At 48.1% G+C, this 6,000-nt stretch overlaps 1 protein-coding gene across 3 annotated transcripts in view; it reads left to right on the top strand.

Moving 5' to 3' along the window:
- Window positions 1-3,279: 3,279 nt before the first annotated feature.
- PHC2 (polyhomeotic homolog 2) overlaps window positions 3,280-6,000 on the top strand; it is a 110,694-nt gene continuing 107,973 nt past the window's right edge. For 2 of the 3 annotated variants that reach the window (XM_003891543.5, XM_021939164.2), the window contains exon 1: window positions 3,709-4,136. The gene's annotated coding sequence lies outside the window, so the exon portion shown is untranslated. Of the gene's footprint in view, window positions 3,343-3,708; window positions 4,137-6,000 lie in introns of those variants that run through there. The other variant, XM_021939167.2, reaches the window with a different exon arrangement.

The following is a 6,000-nucleotide window of genomic DNA, read 5'->3' as shown; positions in this document are numbered from 1 at the left end:
CGTTGTTTGTACTGGATTTATACACTTATTCTTGTTTAATTAGCAAATACTTCTCTAGCGTATACCATGGGGTGTTCTAAGCAGTTTATGTTAGTAACTCATTTCATCCTAACAACAGTCTATAAAATGGGCACTGTTATTATTTCCATTTTACAGATGTGGAAATTGATATGCAGAGAGGTTAAGCAAGTTTCCTAATATCGCACAGATTGTTGAATAGTGGAAGTAGGATTCAAATCTGGTTCTTTGGTTCCAGAGACAATGCTCTTAACCAGTGTTCTATTCTGCGATATCTTTTTGTCAGGGGGGAATAGGTTGGCTGTTGGAGTGTGCACATAGTGGGGAACTGGGGAGGATCAACACCACCACACACACACACACACACACACACACACACACACCACCCTTTGGTGCTATTACTGCAATAAGACCATGAGTCATTTGACCCTCTAGGGTGAATGGCAGGATAGGGGCTGTTTAGCCCTGGGATTCTCTGAGTCAACAACTTCTCATCCCTGGCCCACTTCCTGAAAACTCTTTGCGCCTCAGCTTTGGAAACCTTTTGAGCACAAAGAGCTCATTTCCTGTGGTCAGGAAGGACAGGACGAGTTCCTGATGACAGCTCATCTCCCTCATTAAGGCGCTCATAAAAGTGTTTCAAGGAGCCTGACTTATGGCTCCACTGTTTGTCAAGATCCTCTTCTGCAAGGAGCAACTCCGGTCATTTGGTGCTAGAGATGTGCAAGAGAAACCAGCTCCTTTGAGTGCAGGAATTATTTATGATCCCAAGAAGAGAGAATGTAATTTGGAGAGATAACAAGCCTTCAGCAGCACAACAGGCTGTTTAATATGCCACAAGGGATGGAAGGCAGCTTCAGAATTCCAAAGCTAGCTAGGAAGCCTTGAGAGATTGTGTACATGTGGGTTGTCTGTTCCTAGGAAAGCTCCTGGGATGATAACAGAAATGACAATAGCTATCAATTATGGAGGGTTTATCCCTGGGCCAGGGCCTATATGAAATGTTTATATTATATATGTGTATATATATACACAGTAAGTCATTAAATTCTCACAACATTTGTATCCTGTTTTACAAATGAGGAAATTTAAGAGAGTTTAAGTAACTTGCCCAAGGTCGCACAGTCAATGAGTGGCCAAGTCAGGATTTTAACCCACGCAGGTCTGCTTCTATGTTTGTGCTCTTAAGCACCAAACAGTCACGTTTTAGGAGGAAATCGGGTTTTAAAGCAACCCAGGAAGGTGAAATGTACATATATTCAAAATTACCTTTGATAATCCCTTTAAATGCCTATAAACTTTAGTATATTTAGTTTGAGGCATAGAGCCCTGTCCAGTAATCCATAAATATATTACAGTTAGAGAACCATGGCCAGATGTGGTAGCTCACACCTGTGAATCCCAGAGTTTTGGGGAGCCCAAGCAGGAGGATTGCTTGAGGCCAGAAGTTTGAGACAAGCCTGGGCAACATAACAATTACCCAGGTGTGGGGGTGCATGCCTGTAGTCACAGCTACTCCACGGGAGGCTGAGACAGGAGGATCACTTGAGCCCAGGAGTTCAATGTTATAGTGAGCTATGATCGCACCATTGTACCCCAGCCTGGATGATAGAGCATAATTTTGTCTCTAAAAAATAAATAAATAAATAAATACAATTAGAATCACTGAGCTAAACAAGTCTGTCTGTACACAGATATTTGTGTTTTTAAACTACTGTGCCTTTAGCTAAACTATCAAATCCCTAGGGTAAAAATGGAAAGACAGGCTGGGCACGGTGGCTCACACCTGTAATCCCAGTACTTTGGGAGGCCGAGGCAGGCGGATCACCTGAGGTCAGAAGTTTGAGACCAGCCTGGCCAACATGGCAAAACCCTGTCTCTACTAAACGTACAAAACTTAGCTGGGTGTGGTGGCAGGTGCCTGTAATCCCAGCTACTCAGGAGGCTAAGTCAGGAGAATAGCTTGAATCCGGGAGGTGGAGGTTGCAGTGAGCTGAGATCGCACCATTGCACTCCAGTCTGGGTGACAAGAGTGAGATCGAACTCAAAATAAATAAATAAATAAAAAATAAAGGAAAGACAGAGAATTCTACAGTGCCCCTACCTACTGGTGACTCTATTCTCTTTTACTATGTAGCCTCTGTGACCTTAACACATGTCACTTGTCACAAGGTATATTTGCTGTAGGATTAAGACATAACACCACCATATCTTGAGAGGAGACAAAGTTCTATTAGAGAAGAGGTTCTAAATCCAATCCTAAATTAAATAAATGTGATACAATGAGACTAGCTTTGGGGCCAGATAAACCTGGATTTGAACCTTAAATCTGCTACTTACTAGCTGTATAACCTTGGGCAATTTGCTTAACTTCCCAAAGTCTCGGTTTCTTAATCCATAGAATGGTCACAGTAATTCCACCATGTTGAGAAGACTGAATTTACAAGTTTTCTAAAGTAATGAGCTTCAGTATAAATAACTGTAACTAAGCATTAGCTCTTAATAGCTGTTTGACCTAAATTATGTCACATGGCCTCTCCGAGCCTCATTTTCTCTCCTTTGTAATACGGGCATAACTGTTCTGCCTACTACTCTCAAAGGTCACCGTAAGGAAACAGTAAAACGCTGTACAAATTATTTACAAGGATTTTCTCAACCGCTCAGCACACCTGGAATTGTGAGGTGCTAGGAGACTCCTGCTGGATAAAAAAAACTCGCGATTGTCCCGGATCTGAAGTCAAAAATGGTCTTAGATCTCCACTTTTGCCATTTAATGTTGTTGTATGATTTTGGGTGAATGATCTAACCTCTCTGAGCCTCCACTTTCCCTACTATCTAGTGGGGTTAATAGGACAGACATCACATTCTGCGGCAAAGTGTTAAGGCACGTAGTAAGTGCTCAATAAATGTTGGCTGAATCTGGATCTCTCTGGCTGAGACAAATCTCTCCATCCGCGAGGTGGGAAAACTGCGCGCGGTCGCCATGCGGAGCTCAGGTAGAGGAGATGCTCCCGGGGGCACCGGGCTCCAGAGCCTCCCCACTACCCCGCCCACCCGCCCGTTGCCATGGCCACCGGTTCAGGCTGGGAGCACCACTAAGGAGTGTTCCGCCCAATCCCCGCCCTTCCAGGGTGACCATTGGCTGGAGCGGCCACGTGACGCGCGCTGGTATTCTAATATATGGTAATGAAGCCCACGCCCCTCCTCCGCAGGCCGCGTCCGAGTAGCCAGCAGGGTGCGCGGCGCCGAGCCGAGGGGGCGGGCTGAGGGGCGGCCCCCGGGAGAGAGCGGCCAGGTGGAGGAGGAGCGCGGAGGCGACCGCAGGTAACGGGCGGGCGCGTGCGCGCTGGGGCCGGCTTGCGGCTGACGGGCAGCGCGCGGGGGACACCGGCCGCCGCGCTGCCGGCTTAACCCTTTGGGCACCCAGCTGTCACGGTCGGGCCGGAGTGCTCGGCCGGGACGGGCCGCGCGGGGCGGGGGCATTGCCATGGGCACGGACAGACGGGCGGCAGGCGGCCTGACCCCTGGTCCGCGGCGTGGGGCCCGCGCTGGGAGCCCGCAGTCCCGGCCAGCGATCGGTAGAGCGCGGCGCCCCCAGGCCGGTAACCCGCCGCGAGGAGGGCTGCGGGGAGCTCTGAGGCCGAGGCTTGCCGGGGGGCTGCCGGGAACGGGAACGGGCCGAGGTCCCGTCACTGGAGCGCTTTCTCCGGGGACCGAACCCCCTCCCGCGGAGAGGCCCGCGCCGCGGCAGCCCGTGGCCTTGCGCGGCCTGCGCCTGCTCCGCTCGTCCCGCAGAGTGCGGGAGACCCGGGGTTCGGGCCTGACCAGGGCGCCCGCTCCCCAGCTGCGGCCTGACAGCCCAGCCGCCGGCACTTTCGGTCCAGAGTCAAGCGTGGCGTGGGGGGTACCAGCAGAGGGAACCGGGGTTGCTGGAACTGGGAGGAGAGAACAGTCCCCTAGAGGAAAAGCGGGCCCCAAGGTTGGAGAAAGAGGGATGCCCTAGAAAGGCGCTGGTCCCTTGTTTTCTGTGCTGGGTGATGACCTGACACCCATGGGAAAAGGTCGGTGCTGGACACCTGGATCGGGTCTGTCATGCACAGAGGAAGCGGCTGTTCTACGTGAGTGTCTAACACATTTCTTATAAGGCGAAGCTTAAATTCATCTTCCTCCCCCAACCCCCTCCTAGGTCTGCTACAGAAGTGTCTTCTTGTAATTATCCCCCCTCCCCCATTTCACTAAGACTGGTGGCAGCTTTAGGCTCACAGTGTAATTTAGCTTTCGCTACAATAGAAATGGTAGGAGGAGAGATGCGCCACTGATATTAAGCTTACCCTGGGAGTTTCTTGGAAGTGTGGGGGAAAAAAATATTTCTGTCACTAGTGGGGATGAAAATCGGCTAATGCGTCCGGGATATCAATAGAGTTTCTTTTATGAGTCTAAACTCGTTCCTTCTAAATCAAGAGAAAACGCGGTTACAGATGAAAAGTACCAGGAACCAATTTGATTTTGCAAGTGAAGTGCAAATTGCACTTCTACGTTGCTCTTGATGTCTTTTATCACCCAACAACAAATACTTGGCATATGCCAGGCACTCTGCTATGTCTTGGGGATGCAAAGATGAATAAGATAATTAGTCCTTGTCCTGAAAGAAGTGGTAGGAGAAACAAATGAAATTGCTAGTAAAAGTGATTAACAGCATAATAGACGTGAATGCAAAGGACTGTGAAAGCACAGAGGAGGGAACAATTAGCTGTCTGAGAGGACCAGGGAAGGCTTTCCAGAGAACACATTTAAACAAGGTGTTGAAGGGTGAATAGGAGTTCACCTTGCAGAGAAAATTGGAAAGGACTGAAAAGGCAGCCAAAGCGGGGGAACAGCAAATGCAGCCACATAAAGAATATGTTATCTCTAGGGAATGGCTTTCTATTGTAACTATGGCGTTTTTCCTTCCTCTGTAATGTAACTTCCTAAAAGTAGCCCGGAATTTCTCATTGCCAGCCCAGTTGTCCAGTGATATTTTTCTTATCGTTTTCTCTGCCATATTTTCCCCTCATCAGTTTTTCTGAGCCTCATCCCTGGTCTTTGTCACTCATGTCTTTCCAAGTAAGAGTCCATCATGTGGAGGTGGAATAGGAGTAGTTTTCAATCGCTCTAAAGGAGAGGGCCTGAAAACTGGGCATAATGTTTGGCACTAGAGGCAGCATCTGAGGAGGGCAAATCTAAACCATACAAAAAGAGAATACATGGCCATAACTAGGGAAGCAATGCTGGATGTCAAATCTGTGAGACCTGGGGAAATAAGTGTTACGATCAGAAGCTGGAAGGATCTGGATTAAGAGAGGACTGAAGTGTGAGATGGGTCAGGGCAAGTAGTCCAGGACTGAGACCATGAATCATGCAAATGCAGCTGAGCCCACTGTTGCATGGTGCCAGCTGTGCACAACAGCGGTGGATCTGCCAGACTGGGCCAGGCCCTCCATAGGCTTTCCAATGCCTCCTCCTTTCTGTTTACCCTCCCTCCTTACTATTATCCTTTTCTCTTCATCCCAGTTTCCACCCATGTCTCACATGTATTGGGCTTCTTTTAATGAGGTCTTAGCTACCAGAGCAGAGAAAATCCCATTCTGCTGTCTTAGTATCTATCTCTAGAACTATAAATAGTTCATTTAACCTCATCAGCCATCAACTAGCCAGCCTATTTTTACTTCCTAATCATTTAGAAGCTGAGCAAGGTTGGGCCCAGAGTAGCAAGGTGGACCTCATCCCCAAAACTCTCCTAATATTTGAATCAGATAAAGGCCTTTTTGCTTTGCTTAGACCAAATTTATTTTTAGAACAGCTTATGGCGAGTTTTTGGCAAATTTTCTGTTTTGAGTTATATTTCAGATCAAGTCTAAAGAAGGTGTCACTGGGGTGACATGCTTAATATGCTCTGCTAAGACTGATGATACTGTAGTGCTGGAAAATCATGGGCGGTATTTA

Source organism: Papio anubis, chromosome 1, assembly GCF_008728515.1.
Source record: "Papio anubis isolate 15944 chromosome 1, Panubis1.0, whole genome shotgun sequence".
Lineage (NCBI taxonomy): Eukaryota > Metazoa > Chordata > Mammalia > Primates > Cercopithecidae > Papio > Papio anubis.
The sequence above is the reverse complement of the archived record's forward strand: the minus strand, read 5'-3'. Positions and strand labels throughout refer to the sequence as shown.